General features: G+C 36.3%; 2 protein-coding genes across 2 annotated transcripts in view; both read right to left on the bottom strand.

Annotated features, from left to right (window-relative positions):
- Positions 1-18,694, bottom strand: part of LOC109422608 (3'-5' ssDNA/RNA exonuclease TatD) — a 64,989-nt gene that overhangs the window by 15,396 nt on the left and 30,899 nt on the right. The window lies entirely within an intron of this gene.
- LOC115260576 (uncharacterized) overlaps positions 1,863-18,694 on the bottom strand; it is a 41,420-nt gene continuing 24,588 nt past the window's right edge. Inside the window, exon 2 of the mRNA XM_062860521.1 lies at positions 1,863-18,694. This exon is cut by the window's right edge and continues 17,404 nt beyond it. The gene's annotated coding sequence lies outside the window, so the exon portion shown is untranslated.

The raw sequence follows: 18,694 nt of genomic DNA, 5'->3' as shown, positions 1-18,694 counted from the left end.
CAAAATTGTGACGTGCTGGAGCAATCTGAGCTCGGATTCGGATTCAGCAGCTCAAAATTTGTCAGAGACACATGAGTTTGCGCTTGAGACAGACCAAAAGTTATTTATTGTTACGCTGTGTTGTTCGATAATTCTGTTCTTTCTGGAATACCTCTTTGAGTGGCTCCCAGGATTTTTCACTAGGATTACTTTCGTATTTTTTCACGCCATTTTTGTTGGTATTCCTTTTAAAATTCTTCACTGAGGTTCTTCCGGATTCCCATTAGAATTTTTCCAAAATTCGAACAATTGGGTTCTTTAGGGGTATCCAGATTAATTCATGATCGGAATCTCCGTCCTAAAATTAGTCGAAATCCAAAATTTCATAATCATTGGTGGTCGGGAACTATTTTTAAAATGCACTTAAAGTTTGTATGGCGAAATTTTTTTGTTCGGGGCGAACTGTCATTTTATCGATTGAACTGTCATTCTATCCACGAAAATTAAAACTGTTTTGTTTATTTAACCATCAAAACAAAGGAATTGGAAAGCAATAAAATCACGTTATACTTAGAAAAATGAGCTCTTTTGATTAAGCTATAGAGAATAGCAATATTTTACTCACTAAACAACCCAATTCTTTTCCAGATTTTTCCTTGAGAACCTTCCAATACTTCACGGGGATTCTACATAATTTCTTTACAAAATTTCTTCCAGAGGGAAAAACCATTGATCTCAGAATTTCTCTTAGAATATATCGCAGATGTTGTCGCGGAGTTTCTCTCTGGAGTCGAATTTTCCGCGATTCCTTCCGGTGTTCCTCTTGGGACTTCTCCAAGAGATCTTCACGGAATTCTCTCAGAGTTCCCCAGGAGTTATTCCTGGGATTGCTACTAGAGCTTCCTCAGGGCTTTCTTAATGAGATTTTCACAAATTTTCTGTAGGGGTTTCTCCCAGAATTGCTCCCGAAATTTCAAGAAATTTCCGTTAGCTTTCTTCCTAAGTTCATCCCTGGATTTCCGACAGGAAGTTTAGCTGGGATATATCTCAACTAGCTGAGTAAACTGAAGTGAGTTTACTACCCTTTTTGATCATTTCATGCGGCCCAATTCCGTTTCAGAACGCCTCATAAAATTTAATAAACTAAACTAGAAAATTCTATAATCTTTTGAAAATAATTAACTTGCATGTTTGAAATATTTCATTCAGCCTTCGGCATCCCATAGTCTATTTTACGAAACGACAACAGTGTTGATATTGATATTAACACTCACGAGCTTGGGCGCAACCTCCTGTCAAATTTTCATTCATGAAATGAGCGATCAGCTGATCCGAAACGTCTCGTAAAATGGCTCATTGAGAAGCGCCAGATGGCATACGAATTACGTAAACACCTTTGGTTCTTAAGGTGTCATGATGCATCACTGTGCTTTCAAACAAATCATTGACTTTTTGATTTTCAATGATTGTTTGCCTCGCGTTTTTGAAGTGATAAAAAACTGATAATTCTGCAGTAACCCAGCTGAAAAAGTATCATCGCAATCACTGCGAGTGAGCATATGGGATGATACTTTTTCATACCAATATTCGCTTTCGTAGCTGAGAATTATCACTTTGGCACCTACTCACGATTTCGAGCGCACAAATTTCTTTGTAAACAAAACCAGCGCACTTGATCTTCTCATTTTAGGCTTTTTACAAGTGAGCAAGAACAGGATAATCAAATGCACTATTGTTTGAAGCTTGCTTCTTGAGATAGGGGCTGTCTATAAACCACGTGGTAATTTTTTTTTTTGGGACTTTTAAACCCCCCCCCCCCCCCGCGTGGTCATTTGTCCATACAAAAATTTTAATTTCTCCATACAAAATGGTCATACAAATGAAGTCCAAATCAAAGTATGCTTGCAAAGTAAATTGCACTGAAAACCAACAACAAACAATGATCATCGGCGCGCCGTATCCAAGGCTACCCAAGGCATCGCTAGGGTAGATCGATGATACCTCAGTGAAAATCAGTAGTCTGACAGCTGCGGTAGCTTTTCCTTCTACAGTAAAACGGAAAATTTTCTCTAAATTAGCAATATGTTACGCAGAACAGAGTGCGATTAATTTGAACACTAAAGTAATTTGAGCACCCCTGCGAATACCCCAGCAATTGTAAAGATAGACGTAGAACAATGCTGTTATGAGCCAATTTGTAAAACCAGTGCGGAGATGTATTTCGAAGAGGATGGCAGCATTTGTCTGCCCAGCTAGGTTACCGAATTAGTAAGTACATTAATGTATGTGTATATTGAATGGTTTTTAATAAATGTGCCCATTTTAGCTTTTTAGCTGACCAAATTAAATATTATGCGTTGCGCGAAAATTTGTACGCGCAAGCGCCCATACATCTCCGCCTGTAAGAAAAATCATTTCGGTTTTTTCGGCGCAGTATTCCTTGGCCAATTCGCGCACTTATTGTAGAAGACACCATAACGATTAAACATACCAGCGGAGGTCTATTAGCGATTTTGCACCTTTTTCGCTCTCTATTTTCTTGCAACGGGTAATATGTGTCTGCTGTAAGAGTCGGTACGATCTCTTCCACCCTCATCCGCAACACTAAAAAGTAATTCGACACGACGAATTATTCCCTGTTGGAGACGCTTTGGGACCCAGTCAAGTGACCACATCTCAGAATAGATATTCACCGCGCGATGCAACGAAATTCTATTCATCAGAGAGTCACTCTCTATGGGACATTGTAAGTCGTCTGATACGGGCATCATCAGAAACGACACACACCGCTGGCGCTGGACAGATAATCGACAACGCGTACAAAAACGACTATCACTGGTGCTTTTGTGCATGGCATTTCCAACGGTATGGATTGATCAGCAACAAGCAGGATAACCGTGGGTTGACCACCGCAGGTCAACGTAATTCGCAAATTTCCAGTTGCCCTGATCTTACCAAACGTAAATGTTATGAATGCATGTTGGTCTTTCTAGCTGCGATGGTCGTTTCGATGGTGGTGTAGTTAGAGTATCACAATAGTTCCGTTTTGTGTTGTACCGTTCAGCATCATGATAGACGAGCAGAAAATAGAGATGTTCAATTTTTAATATATTAAGCTTAAACATGATCTCTATTTTCAATATTAGTTAGTTAGTTATGTGTACGCAATTTAGTATTTGACTACTTTGTGCAGATATAGAAATAAGTGAAAATATTTCCAGTGTTCAAATTTAACAATTGTAAAATTTCATAAACTATGAAATGTTACGCGGGGGAGTGTTACGCAGAACAGAGTGCGATTAATTTGAACACTAAAGTAATTTGAGCACCCCTGCGAATACCCCAGCAATTGTAAAGATAGACGTAGAACAATGCTGTTATGAGCCAATTTGTAAAACCAGTGCGGAGATGTATTTCGAAGAGGATGGCAGCATTTGTCTGCCCAGCTAGGTTACCGAATTAGTAAGTACATTAATGTATGTGTATATTGAATGGTTTTTAATAAATGTGCCCATTTTAGCTTTTTAGCTGACCAAATTAAATATGTGTCTGCTGTAAGAGTCGGTACGATCTCTTCCACCCTCATCCGCAACACAATACTTTGTGAAACATTTGAAAGCGTGATGGAAGGACAGACAACTCTGTGTCTATATATACAGGGGATACTCAAAATAACTGGGACAGGTAAAATTTTCACTTTTCAAAAAATGTTCAACTCGCAGTAACTTTTTGAAATGGGGATTAAATATTCTCAAATTTTTACTGTAAGTTCATCAACTAGTTGTGTATCAGTGGTTCAAATTTGGAAAAGATCGGTTCATTCTACACGGAGTTATAAAGATTCTAGAAAAAAGGTATAATTATTCGATAGCCAACTTTGAGTTGTTATATCTCCGGATTCAATGAACCGAATGCAATGAAATTTTGATCATTTATGACTTATATAATGTACTTTAAAAAACCGTTGACTTAATTTGAAATTATTAATAAGTGTTGAAATAGTTTACGGCTTATGCAGTCGGAAGACCAGCTAAAACGTTATTTTTTAAATTCTGATCCGACGTTTCGGGCCTTTATCGGTCCTTTTTCTGAGGATTAATAAGAATTAATAAGAAAAAAAGTTATGGCGATTTCATTCAGTTTTTTCAGTAAATTTATCTATTTTTTATATGCATCCAATTACTTTTTCAATTTTACGCCGGCTATTTGGTTGTTTTCCTTTGCTTTCCTTTCCTTTGGTTGTGAAGAATTTAAAGTTTAGTCAAATGTTTTTAATAGCTCATTATATAAGTCATATATGATCAAAATTTCATTGCATTCGGTTCATTGAATCCGGAGATATAACAGCTCAAAGTTACCTTTATAACTTTGTGTAAAATGGCTTTTCCAAATTTTGACCACTGATACACAACTAGTTGATGAACTTACAGTAAAAATTTGAGAATATTTGATGCCTTTTTCAAAAATTTACAGCGAGTTGAACATTTTTTGAAAAGTGAAAATTTTACCTGTTCCAGTTATTTTGAGTATCCCCTGTATAAAAATGCAATTTTTTCCAGGAGTTTTCTTTGGAATGTCTCCAGGGATAACTTACGAAAATCCTTGTAAGAAGTTCCCGGAGAAATATAGGACAGAATCCAAATGAAATCTAGCGAGGTACTTCGAAAAGACTTATTGCTATTGGAGACATCTCGAGAGGAACTTCAGGAGAAATTCAAGAAATAACTAGAGGGAATTTATTCTGTGAAAAACTCTGAAAACGAATGAATTTATAAAAGGAATTACGGTAGAAATCCAAGGAGAAATCTCGGAAGGAAATCAAGCAAGAATCATGAATAAAATTCTGAAATCTCAACATTAACCATAGTAGGGGACAATATGACCCAGACTGGCACACTGAGTCAAATTTACTGCAATGCATTGTTATTTCAATCATATTTCAGTGAACTTGATAGACTTGGTTGTCGGTTGAGAATCATACACTGAACAAAGTTTTAACATTGTTTCTATCTGGTTTTCACATGGACGGTTTCATATGCGTGTCCATTGAATAATATGGAAATATCACATAAATTTTGCATGGTTATGTGATTTTATGATAGAGGCTATGTGGTCTTCTAATATTTTCCATATCCCTTTCGTGACGAACCAGCACAATTGTGCTGTTGAGCAAGAACAGGTTTGCATATTTTGTTCTTCTGTTAAGTCTTTGTTTTATCGTAAGTAAGTCATTACTAATATGTAAATGTATGTGTGCAAACAAGCTTTTGTTTTTGTTGCATGTGAGGTTTACCACAACAAGTTGAACAAAAAGTGGACAAAAAACGTAAAACATTAAGAAATTTTATCTGTCGCATATTACTTGTTTTAGATTCATCTAGGTAGTCAGATCTAGAAATCGAAAGATAAGGAATAGGGCACTGCACTGTTTTGATTTTGCATGGGATTTTGAAGTTTCGTGGCCTTGTTGTTTACAAAATTTCTGTAAGAGTGAAAGAGAAGGAGATAATTTCATGCACTGCCCTATAGTCCTTCGAAAAGAGGAACAACAATGGATTAATGAAGCAAGCTTTTCTTTCGTTTGCCGCATGTAAGCAAAGGCGCCACTGTATATGGACATTAACATTGTGGCAGAGTTACGTGAAACACCCAAGGCTACGGTGGCGCTATCTGTTCATTTCATAGTGACCGTTTTAGTTATTTTAGTAATCCTTTGTTGTTTTGATGGAAAAGCTAAGAGTTCTGGAGAGCTAAATTTAAACCATTTGTATAGAGATTTCTATTTTGTGCGCTCCGTCCCGAAAGGGATATACCAAATTGATTTCATGTGATATTTCCAAAGAAATTTTCTTCGGAAAATCCCATAACAGTTATAAGGACTGTATCGTTAATTATGAGTACACCTTTGAGGCTATGTATTAAAAAGACTATGCCTTATTTTGACAACTGTTGTGTGTCTATGTGTTGCTAGCATTGTAAACAAACGATAACCTTCATTCAAAGTTTAAGTTTTTCCTCAAGATGAACAATGCGAGGGTTTACGGAAGAGGAGCAAAAATCGATTGTGACCAGGCACTGCAATGAAAATTGATTATCACTAAGAAAATAAGCAAAAGTTTAAAAGACAATTCACACCGTCTTCAGCCAGAGGCTGCACAGACTGAACACATTACTTACATTAGACAAGTGATGAATTTTCGTTTGACGAAAAGTTTCCACCGACTGGAGCGGGAATCGAACCCACACTTCGAGGCTTACGATACGCCTAGACGAAAACCTACCAAAAACAGAAATGTCCAAAACACAGTCAAATTCTGGCGGATTATGCTAAAACTATAGCCAATCCAATGGAACTTTTTTATTGGATATGTGGTTTATTTTTTCATTGTAGGTATGGTTATTAATTTTACTATGGAATCGGTAATTTCCAACACAACATTTTTCTCAGTGTAGCCACAATTTGATTGCCTGTTTCCATGCCATTTCGGGTAATGATCAACTAAAAGTCAAGCAAACCGTTCGGTACCATGGACATCATAATGTAGACGGCTTATATCAGATCTCGAATCACGGGGCCCGATGAGGATTAGTGTTCCTAGACAAAACAAGCTATGTCAGTAATAGCAGGTGCCGCCAAACAAAACACTATTCCTGGATGACTGATGGACCTAGAACAATCAATCATGAAACCTCGTCATCCTGTGATCGGAAGTTGTTATTCAATAGGATAACTGGGCATATTTATATTTTGTGTTGTGTGTTTCAATTTGTGATGTTGTGTTTGTACATTTATACGCTATGTTTCATAACTATAGATCCAAACAATATTTTTGGATACTCGGATATGTAGAATGAATTCGAATCATATTGTTCTCCTGTTCAATTCATTATTTAGAGTAGACATGAGAAAAATAATAATTCGATATTACATGTGTTCTCTTAATCTGATAAATAGTCTCATAGAAATTCCCTTGTTTCATAACAATAGACCCAAGCGAGAATTCATTCTAGTTAATTTAAGCTACACAAAACATTCAACATATCAATAATGAGAAGTCTCTCTTTTGTTTATAATAAGCTCAAATAGCCTCTCCAGGATACTTTTATTTGACTTTAAATGGATTTTATTCCACGTTCAAACAACTACACGGTTTAGATTTGGAAAACATCCGCACGGCTTATTTTATTTACACACTGTTTATATAATTAACCCTACAAATTCTCAATTGGGTTCTGGTCAGGGTAAGAAGCTGACCATTCTTTAATATTAATAAGCTTTTCACGAAACTAAGCCATAGTTGCTTGATCCGTGTGAACAAATGTATTTATGATCTTGATAAAACGTTGTCTAATTTGTTTACCGGCGTTGCTGCAAGAAACGATAGTATATATTTTTCAGGTTCAGAAGCTCGGCACATCCCTGAATGCCCGTCAATTCGAGTTGACAGAACCCTCTCCATACCATCAAGCCGCATCCCCGAGTGGTTCCTTGAGAAGTAACGTGGTTATTTTCGTAAATCTCTCCAGTACGAAAAAAAGCCATTCGGTCGATACAACCTGAACTACTTTTGGACCTAAAAGGTCTCCCAAAGCGTCAAATATGTCTTGAGAAGCCAATCAAATAAATATTTAAACAAATAACAGTTGATTCGCCGCATGTTGAAGGACCATCCTATCTCGATATATCGAGATGAACAGAATGAACTGTAATTTGTTGAAGAATTTAGAGATCGAAATGAAGAATCAATTTTTAAACTTTCGTAACTAAAAAAAACCTTCACCAAACAGATATAATTTCACCTTCTCAGAATAATTTGCTTCTTGCAAACCAGGTACAGTAACCTGTAAAAATAGTATATTGACAAATCGGGAGAAAATCTAGAACAAATACCATCGGGATCGAATAAAGACAGGGAGATAAAGGGATATTTACCTTCAAAGAATTGTAATTAGTTTTGTACCTTTTAATTCCGCCCTCTATGCCGCCCTATAGAGGGCAGAATTAAAAGGTAAAACTGAACTCACTCATTTGAGGAGGGTATTCTGCATAGAGGGTTCAAAAAGTCAGTACAAGATGATATTTGCCTGTAGAACATCAAGATGTGGTGTCAACTGTAGTACCTACTTTACTCTAATCTCAACGCATGTTATCGCAATAATATTTTGAGCACGAATCTTTATGATGGCTCAAAAGCTGTGAAGCTCATTTCATTTTTTCACATTGATCGTGTGGACATTTTTTCAGGACTCTATAGATTGTCAAACGCGAGACGTCTAGTGCTACCTAGTTCTTTCTTTAACTGGTTTAAACTTTTTAGTTTGATTAGTTTGAGTTTGATTTAGTTTGATTGCGATCCTTATTCCCCTTTGTGCGATTAGACAGCTTGAATTGGATCTTAAAAGAAAATTACAACGGCACGATGAAATCTGCTAACACGACGAGAAATTTCACAAACTGTTAAACACCTGTCTTGATGTGTCAAAATCTTCCTTATTTCAACTTCAGATATATATTTTGCACAAGGCATATTATAAATTGAAGTTTACACGTAACAATACGTCAAACGCCGAAATAAACCTGAGCACAGATCCTAAAACAACGCGTTAATTAGGCACAACGGATGACTTACATGTATTGGATCTATAGTCATGAAACAAAGGGATTTCAGTTTTTTTAAATTAATACGTTTAGACGCTTATTCATGAATACAATTACATGGCAGAATGTGTAAGGCACATGGGTAATCATAATGGCGTAATGCATGAAATAATCAGTTGCAGTTTGAATAAATAGCAAATAAATATTAGATGGATCTATAGTTATGGAACAGAGTGTAGTGTTCTGTTTTATTTTTAGTGGCAGCGCGCCAAGCTAAAATAGAATAGAGCATTGGTAGGGTCCCATATTATTCACGTAATATAATTTTTAGAAAATGTGCCACGTGTATGTGTATCTCTGTATATTTTTTGTGATTTTTTAAGGTGAAACGGAACGCCGTGTTATTTTTCCTATCTTGCCTCTCTTTCTAACAATTTGTCTCGCGATTTTGAAGATGGTAATCTCGAGTTCTCTTGCACTGAAGATGATGAAAAACAATCAGCATGTGCAGTGCAAGTGAGCATACACAATGATAGGTTTTTGTTGCAAAATATGAAGTAGAATCTGAGATTACCATCTTAGTAGCAACAGAGCAATGGCGGATATTTACCCGACCGTCCCGTCCGCCCTTAACTCTTACACATTTTTGTGTGGTCTAGGAATTATGCACTTATGAGTGGTCTTACACATTATAGTGCTGAGCGGTTCTAGCCAGAAGTAACGCTAGTAGGAATGCAATTGTACTTTCAAACCTCCGGATATGCACAAATCATAGACAAGTGGTACTTTCCACCACAACAAAACGGCCCTGTTGTTGGTTCAAATAAACGCTATCCGGTGCATCGGTTTCCAAACTTCCGGCAGAATTAATAAAGTGGCTGGCTGCAGTGAAGCACCAAGGTGCCACCGACAGCGAAAAAGCTAAGTATATGTAGGTACCACAATTCTGAAAGACATGCAAATCAATTCTAATGCACGTTACAATTTGCATATTATGTCTCCTCGTAGTCTTCCTGTGCTGGGTGTACGTACGTTCGTGTATCTATCTATGCAGATATCAAGTGAAACAGTAGGCAGACCGAAAAAAAAAAACTGTTGAGGGCATTGATTTTTGCACAGCTGCTGTTTCGCTTTTGTTTGCCGCCGCCTTATTTCGTGTCTCTAAATAAATATATTTGCATGTCGGTCGGACAATAATCGCCGTATGTCTATTTGCATGGAAAATGCAAACGAAAACGAAGCACCTTTTTTTGCACGTCTAGTCTAGACGAAAAAGCTTTCACTATCTAATGAAACATTGGAGAGTAGAATATTGGAACTAAACATAGTTTAAAATTCTAGATTCAAAACTCGAAGTAATTATTCTAGGTAGGGTACGAGCTCCGATTTTGGCCAGTCTAAGGGAAAATATAAAAAAAATAAACAATAAACCTATCAAAACTACCAATATGTCAAATAAAAGGTTTCAATCTGTGGCTTTCCACGGACCAGCACGAATCCATTTTAATCGATGTTGTTTAATCTACTTGATATTTTTGTATACTATTCCTTTTTATGTGAGAAACCATTTTTTCATATCAAAAGATCATATTTTGTCTCGACTATTTTTCAGTTAGGGCCTATGAAAAAATGGAACACAAGCAAATAAAAAAAAACACGGAAACGGCTTGTTCGATCGGAAAGGTGTCTTCAGCAAAGTTGTAGAATAATATATTGCGGCTCTCAGAAAAATACACATTGAAAAATTTATTTAGTTTTTCTTCTGAAAAAACTGAATTTTGTTACTAAAAATCAAATATCTCAAAAAGCTATTTTTTTACCTTCGTGTTTTTTTGTGAAAATAAAGTTCATTCTGTTAGCTATCATCTCTAAAATTTTTATAGTGGTAAAAAAATGTACAAAAAAGTTATGGCACTTTGATCATTTTTGGTTGCGTGTTTTTTTAGAGTGCATGACGAATTTCCCGCAAACTAGATTTTGGGGTAGGCAGCACCCTGTCAGATTTCAATGGAATTGTGTAGGTATGGAGACTAGGTTGCATACTATGTTGTTTTTTTTTTAATTTATCTACACTAATATTTGAAAAGGATTTAAGTTTTTGACCATTTTTTTATACCAATGTAACTTAAAAATAACATGACCTACAAATAAGTGTGGTATGTGTGACTTTAGGGATTTGTGTGAACTTTCAAGTAAAAAATTGAAATATTGAAAAAACGATCAGCTAAAAAAAGTTAAAAAATAAATTGAAGTCAATTTGGAATACATGCTCATTTGCGAAATTAAATTAATCCTATTTCGGAGAACCAAACCCCACACCAACCGTTAAGAATAGAATTCAAAATGGATCAAAGTAATTAAATTGCTATTACCTGAATCCAACCCAACACAAAATGTTTTTTTTTTTTGAGTCAAACCAATTTTTGGGTATTTTTATACGTGGATTTTCACATATTAATATTGAACATTTATTTGTTTCAATCATAAATCTATCCAATACAAAGAATATAATTTAGGATTCTCTTTTGAACCAGAACACCAGATCTGTTACACAGAAATTCAGAATATCAACCAGAAGTCGAATTTCAACTTAAAAGTTTCCTTATTCATAGGAGAATAAAATAAATACTTTGCATTAGATAGATTTGTGAATCAAACATATGGAGCTATGTTTAATTTAATATATGAAAATATCTGTAAAAACGCCCTGGATAAAAACTTTTTTTTTTCTACCGGAGAGAAACACGCAAAATGATGACATGAAGTGTTTGTTGTTAGGAACCGTCCATTAAAGATGTAGCATTTTAGGGGAAGTTTATGATATTGCTAGGAGCCTTCTATTAGGTATGGGAGAATATACTTTAAGAGGGGAGGAGCTGCCAAAAATTTTCCACTTATGCTACCGTGATTTCGAATGCAGCGATATGGTCAAACTCAAACATTACAGAATCCTTGAAAAAGGTCCAATAAGGACCGAAACGTCGAGTTAAGAAAACATATAGTTGTTTTTGATTGACCAAATTAGACTGAAATGCCAATTAAAGATATCATCCAACATACAGTCGATCACCCAAAGAAAGTCAAACTCAAAGCAATAAAACAAGTACGACCACGATTCTCATCAGTCAACGAGTTTGAAACTTTTACTATAAATCATTTTATTGCAATAGGTAAATATCATTTAAAATAAAAAATCATTAATTTTGCTTTCGGGATGAAATTGATCAGTAAATGAAATACCTTTGCATGTGCCAAAAATATGTTTTCCACCTGAATTAACCACCCCAGTATGCGAAATGCTACTCAAAACTTTTACGAGTTTTCTCAATTTTTAATTATTCAAGTTTTAAATTTAGTAAATTTTATGAAAACGCCTTAAAGTATGCACTTTTCATACTGAAAAAGTGATTACTTCCGGAAAAGTGCAATTTTATGTATAAATTCGAATATGTATTTATAAAATTTTTGATGATGAAATCGTGTTTAGCAAATACGTGGCAGCTAAAAGCATCCATTCGAATATTCATTACATGTGCGATACAGCCACGGTAACAAAAGTTTGAAAGGGTATTTGAGATTCGCCAAACACGCAATTACGGCAAATATTTAATTTAATACAGAAATATGTGACTAATTGACTGTAAAACATGTAACTCATCATTCAATAATCCTTTAGCCAGATGATGGTCATTTTATACAAATTGTTTTAAGTTTAAAGCAATATTTTTAACAAATGAAAATGACCCTCACGTCGATCAATTTCACCCCACTGATCAATTTCACCCGAAATCACGGTACCTCAAAAATGCTTTTCTTCAAAAGGAACCGTTCATAAACCACGTAGACTTTTAGGGGGGAGGGGGGGTCTAGTCAAAGTCTACGCTTCATACAAATTTTAAAATTTTTGTATGGACGAAAGTCTACGAGGGGGGAGGGGGGTCTGAGATGGCCAAATTTTGGTCTACGTGGTTTACGAACAATCCCATAGTGCCCATCTTGCGATATATGGCAAAATTTTCAATAATAACAAACATGTCATGTTTTGCAAATTGAAATAATTTTTCTTATTTGCATTTTTTTGGCTTTTAAAGCTTATTGACATTTTTCAATGTTATAAAAGTTCACATGATTATCTAAAAGTCACCCATACATAACTTTATTGTAGGTAATGTCAGTTTTAAGTTATATTGAGTAAAAAACGGTCAAATACTTTAGCCCTTTTCAAATATTTGTCTAGATAAATAAAAAAAACAACGTATGCAATCTTGCTTTAAAATACATAGTCTTTAAACCTAAGAAATTCCATCGGATTCTGAGACAGTTTTGCCAAACCCCTACGGCGAGTTTGCGTGAATTCGTCATACACTCTAAAAAACACACAACCGAAAATGTTCAAAGTGCCATAACTTTTTTGTACATTTTTTTACCATTATGAAATTTCTACAGATGGTAGCTAACAGAATGAACTTTATTCTCACAAAATATCACGAAGGTAAAAAAATAGCCTAATTTAATTTTTAGTAACAAAATTCAGTTTTTTCGGAAATAAATTTTTCAATGTGTATTTTTCTGAGAGCCACCATTTATTATTCTACAACTTTGCCGAAGACAGTTTTCCGATCGAACAAGCAGTTTCAGAGATATGATTTTTCATTTGCATGTGTTCCATTTTTTCATAGGCCCTATTTTGTAACGAATGCTTTGGGTACGAGACCAGCAGCAGTTTAAGCGCCACTCACCAAAGTGAGACTGCTGAGGCTGTTAATGGCCCGGCAGAGGCTCTTTCTAGGGCAGGTTGGTTTATTCCCTCAAACACCGATCACCTTAGCTAACCCCAAGATAGGTTTCAAAGAACACCCAACTGAACTAACCAAATTCAAGAAAATTTTAACCGAAAATCTAAACTTACTCTAAATCAATTCAACCAAGAACGAAAAAGACTAAATGAGACAATTTCGTTAAATAATATAAAGCAACTCAAATCGTTTCATTCGTCAACCTTCGAATCGGCGTTGGCCTACCAATTTAAAATCCTGTTTATTTAAAGTTCACGGTAGGATACAGAGGCCTAACGTTTTCCTAAAGGTGACGTCACCAAATTTCAAGTAGGTACCTAAAGCTAAATGTGGTCTTAAATCTAGGAAAAAAATATATACAAATCAAAGTTCTGACCTTTTCTATCGGCAAACCTGTTGACTTTCGTCGAACCGTTCAGCAGTTCAGGAATCCACCGGTGCTTCGATCGAAACCATCCAGTGATGATTCTTCGTCCACGTGACCTTCGGGCATGCACATGCAATTGATCCCTCACAAATTAGTTCGAGCTTCCACGGGCAGGCGGCGCATTCAATTCGGTAGCTCACTTCCAATTTGCAGCTGTATGTGTCGCGTGTTCCACTACGTGTAGACGAGCTTCAACTACTTGCCAGTAGGTGGCACGCTCGTAATCTTCCGTACCATGCGTATCGTTCGTGCGATGTTTCTAACTGCGTTCTGGTAAGCACCGGTAACAGGAGGGCTTACCCACGATGCGACAAGCGGCGAAATGGTGAGCTTTCCGATGTTGCGTGGTGTTTGGGAGCTCGCGTGAGAGTTGTTAAGGTGCAGGGGTGGTCCGACTCGGTGACGGATACTTCAACACAGGGTTTCTCAACCGAGGACACACTGCACGGCCTAGCATAGGCTCCCGCGTTGACCAGCGGGATACACCTTTTTACAAAAAGAAATTAGTTCACACCACGGGGGAGATTGAGGTACAAAATGGCTTCCCTAGCATGAAAAACTATCTGCACAATTATTTTCAACTTTCAAAATGGTTTTTCATTTTTCTTTGGCATAATTCATACATAAAACTTTTGATTTCGTTTTGAGCTAAATCTTTGAAACTTTGTTCAAAATTCGTGAACTTTACGTACACCGATTTAGATACGTTGACGAACCGCACGAGAATCCAAATGTCCGACGAAAATTTAGTTTTTATAAATCCCTCCCAATTGCGTACCTATTTTATTGTGAACGCAATTTGATAGCACCCCATCTCATTTCATCTTTATCATTTTCTCCGATCTCGTTCTACCTTTGCTTTGTATACTTCTATACAAAAAAGGTAGCTGAGATTTTGCTATTCGTTGGAGTTAGATCAGCTAGGTTTTATTTTAAACTTTTCTTTTGGTCAGCTGAATGAGATCTATGGAGTAACTCACACGAACTCACGAGACATGCTATGTCGACTTTCCGAATTAAAAAAGCTTCAGATGTCTCATTCAAATGGAGAGATGGCGCACATGTTGCAAAGGTCTAAATTTAAAGAAGCTTTGTACACTGTCAATTCAATTGTTACAATTTGAAAGTTAGTCGAGACTCCATAAAAAGTTTTAATATGAAAAAATGGTTATTTATATTGATTAGAACAGCTGTGCAAAATTATATGCAAATCAAAAATGCAAAATTAAAAAAAGTGGATTTTTTTCGTGCTGCTTCGTGAAAAGCCTCATCTATATTTTGTAAGAAAATTCAGAAATCAAGCTAATACTTGATTTTTGTATTAAATATTACACTGGCCAAAATAAAAGCACATGTGTCTTAAAATTCATGAAAAATGATTTGCAGGGTTTGCAGTGCTATAACGTTGAATAAAATCGACATGGCCTGAAATATTTGATTTGATTCAAATTTTAATCAGATCAAACAACATACAGGTCACAGCAAATGTTCCACCAATGAATTGTGTGACTTTCCCACTGATTAGAAAGGAAAATTAGCCCAAACAGTTTTTCCTCGGCTCGGTATCGCGTCGAATCATCCGTTGCTAATCAAATCACAATTAACACTTGACTTCCATTGACCATCACGTAACAATAAACGACCAGAGCTCACCAGAGCCGACTGTGTCGTTTGTGTGAAAAGCAGCGACCCGTTGTACCGGTAAGCCATTAGCTACCAAGTTGAACGGACGGTCCAAAATCAAAACACAAAACACACAAAAAGCATCCAACAACTAGGCAGCACAACCCGGCAGCCGGGTTGAGATCGAATCGAATTCGAATCCATTTGAAATATGAACCGAATTGCAGCGCTGCGCCTGCTGCTGCTGCCCCGGGTCGTAACGCTCAATTATGCTTCATTTTTTTGTTACTGTTGCTAGAGCGAAAATATCCATTATTGCCAAAAAAAAAAAGAAAAACTTTCGCTTTAACTAGAGCCTGCCGATAATTGGTGAAAGTACGGTGAACGGTGGTATATTCCGCCGGGGAGCGTCTATGTCATTATCAAAAAAAAATGTGGCGATCCGGTCCCAGTCAGAAAGGAATTGTAAGAAAGGAAGGTTTGCCATGAAGGTGGAACAGCTGAATAACAGAATTAATTATTGGTATGTGTTGAATAAGAATATAAGAAAAAATGAAAGAATATAGACAAATATTTGACAATAGAATGCAGAAGCAGAAGAATAACATGATTTGTGATATTAGTTATTATACAAGTTAGTAGTTGCCATTAATTAATATTAGGTACAAGAATTAAATAAATATTAAACTAAGGTTTACAAAATAACAGATTCCGTATAGGCAAGATCAGCTCATACTTATTTTTTCACTCAGGATTGATCATAAATCTTTGAGTCACGAAAAATTGAACTGACAAAAAAGTTCCCCTCTTCGTCGGAAATTTCTTCTCTGTTTCTTGATTTATCGGATCGTTAATGGACGCGCGCGCGCCCAGCAAATTAAACTTCAGGAATGGGTCGACCAATCGAATAAGCAGCACATTCGGCTGAAACTGGGGCCAGCCACGACGATTCCGTCCATCAGCTGATGGGCATAGGTTTATGGAACAACGAAGATGTTATCAACTCGATGACGCATTCGGTTCGGTTGTCTCGACCCAATGCCATGTATTTCGGTCTTGTGAGCCCAGCCAATTTGGTGGCTTTCGTGAAGCAAAAACGAAAATCTTATTTAAACAGTCTGGGTTTCAAATCTCAATCGATTATGGTGATCGCTCTGATAAAATTGATAGCATAATGAACTCCTGACGAATCAAAACTCGCGTGTCATGCCTCGAGCATGTGTGCTTGTCAACAATGCAATCGTTGCTACTCGTCTCTGAATCAACCATCACCAGTGATGGAATTGTTCTCAACTAGTGGAGGTGCGGGAAGTGCATTTTAATGTGGTCATAATAGCAAATCCAGTAATTACCCATCATAAACTAATGCTTTATGCTTCATTGTTTCTGAAAAGCATCACTGCCATGCCAGTCGTGAAAATGCGTTTTTCACCAAAATGCAAAAAGCTCAGTGAAGCTTCGTGAATTACAGGTGAGTGCTTGCCAGCTTCTTTTACTCACGAATAAAGAAGCGCGAGTATTCTCGGGCCCCTGTTGTTCACGAGTAAGTTTGTTTTGATTTGTGTCTGCTCAGCTGCAATCTTCATCATTTGCCATCGCTGGTATCGGTTGGAAACAACTTTTACAGGAAATACATCTATTGTTCGGTTTATTTATCACATGATGAACCATCCCCTACGGATGCTTTCAAGCAAGTCATCGCATACAGCACTTTAAAAGGCCTCCTGCTAATTGTTGGCAGTGATGCTAATGCTCACCACATAATCTGGGGCAGCTCAGACATCAATTTGAGAGGCTCCAGTTTGATGGAATACTTAAGTAGTACAGATCTTGGATTACACGGTCCGACAAAAAATCAACTTTTGTTCTGCCCAGCTCTAAATTTCACCTTTTCTGATTGCTCCCGACTAGAAACTCATAAATCCGAAGTTTTGACCCTCCCCCTCCTGGGAGAGGGGAGGGGCATGGATTTGAAATTTTGAAAAATCGAAAAATTTCGATGTTTTTCGATCGCCATTTCGGCTAAATGCACGATATCAAAAAAGGAAAAGGTTGACCACGGAGCTTTAGGGGTTGTGCAACTACCAACAAAATTTCACGAAGATCCATCAAGCCATTCTCGAGAAACGGTGTTTTTACGAAATGATGTTTTAAAGATTTCTTATATTGCACGCAAAGAATCCAACTACTATATGGCACAATTGTTGATTTAACCATGTCGTTTAGCATCATGGTGTCTTCGAGGAAGTTTTTCACTACAATAACGTGCTTCTTTTAACCTGTTGGTAAAAATGATCAATCCCCCTAAAAGTGAGATAGAAAATTTACTTTTTGAATTTTTCAAGATACAAGGTTGATGTCTTCACAAGAGTTGTAGAAAATGCTGTTCTGAATAACATTGTCGAAGACGCCAAATTCGTAACTCCGTTAGTTTTCAAGATACGTTACGTTTTTATTACCGGCGGTCTCTTGAAAGTGTTTTTTCCTCAATAACTTTTTTCACTTTTGATTCCACAATTCTATTCTCACAGTCTCCAATAGGTCAATCATTTTGACTTTCTAAAGGAGACAATTACTTGTACTTTCGCATTTGTATGAGGTTATTTGCTTACAATTGCCTATAAAGTAGTGCGGGGCAAAAGTTCGCACCTAACAGTCTCCACAAAATAACTATTAAGCGGAAAGACAATAATTTCGCTTTTCATTGCTTAACGATTCCCTATCATGTAACCTTAAAAAAATAGCACTAGATTTTATCGAGATCTTTCTGTAGCTCTAGTAATAAAACTTTTAATGCAAGTACTTCAATGCGAACATTTGCCACATACTTGGGGAAAAAGTTCGCACATAGTTTAATGGTACAAAGTCCATTTATTTCAAGTTATTTTATGTTTATATTTTCACTATAGCAACGGAATGTGTTTTTTAATTTGGATCTCAACATCATTATTCGTCTTTTTAAATCGACTTAAACGTGATTTGGTTGAAAATACTTTTTAATTCGTGATTTTATGAATTTCTCTTTTTCTATTTTTTTAACATTCGTACACTACTATATTTTTGCTTCAAGCCAATTTGAGTTCTCATTGTTTGAGTCAAAAATATTCTGAGATTTTGTGATTACTGTTGAAATGTTTTGGTTTTTAAATATTCTTCAGGAAAATTTCATTTTTCGTATAACTTTTGGAAAAATAATGCTAGTGTTCAATTCCGCAAAACTATTTTACAATGATAGAATGGTTAGGGAAAATGTTGTAACATGTAAATAGT

Source organism: Aedes albopictus, chromosome 3 (genome assembly GCF_035046485.1).
Source record: "Aedes albopictus strain Foshan chromosome 3, AalbF5, whole genome shotgun sequence".
Lineage (NCBI taxonomy): Eukaryota > Metazoa > Arthropoda > Insecta > Diptera > Culicidae > Aedes > Aedes albopictus.
The sequence above is the reverse complement of the archived record's forward strand: the minus strand, read 5'-3'. Positions and strand labels throughout refer to the sequence as shown.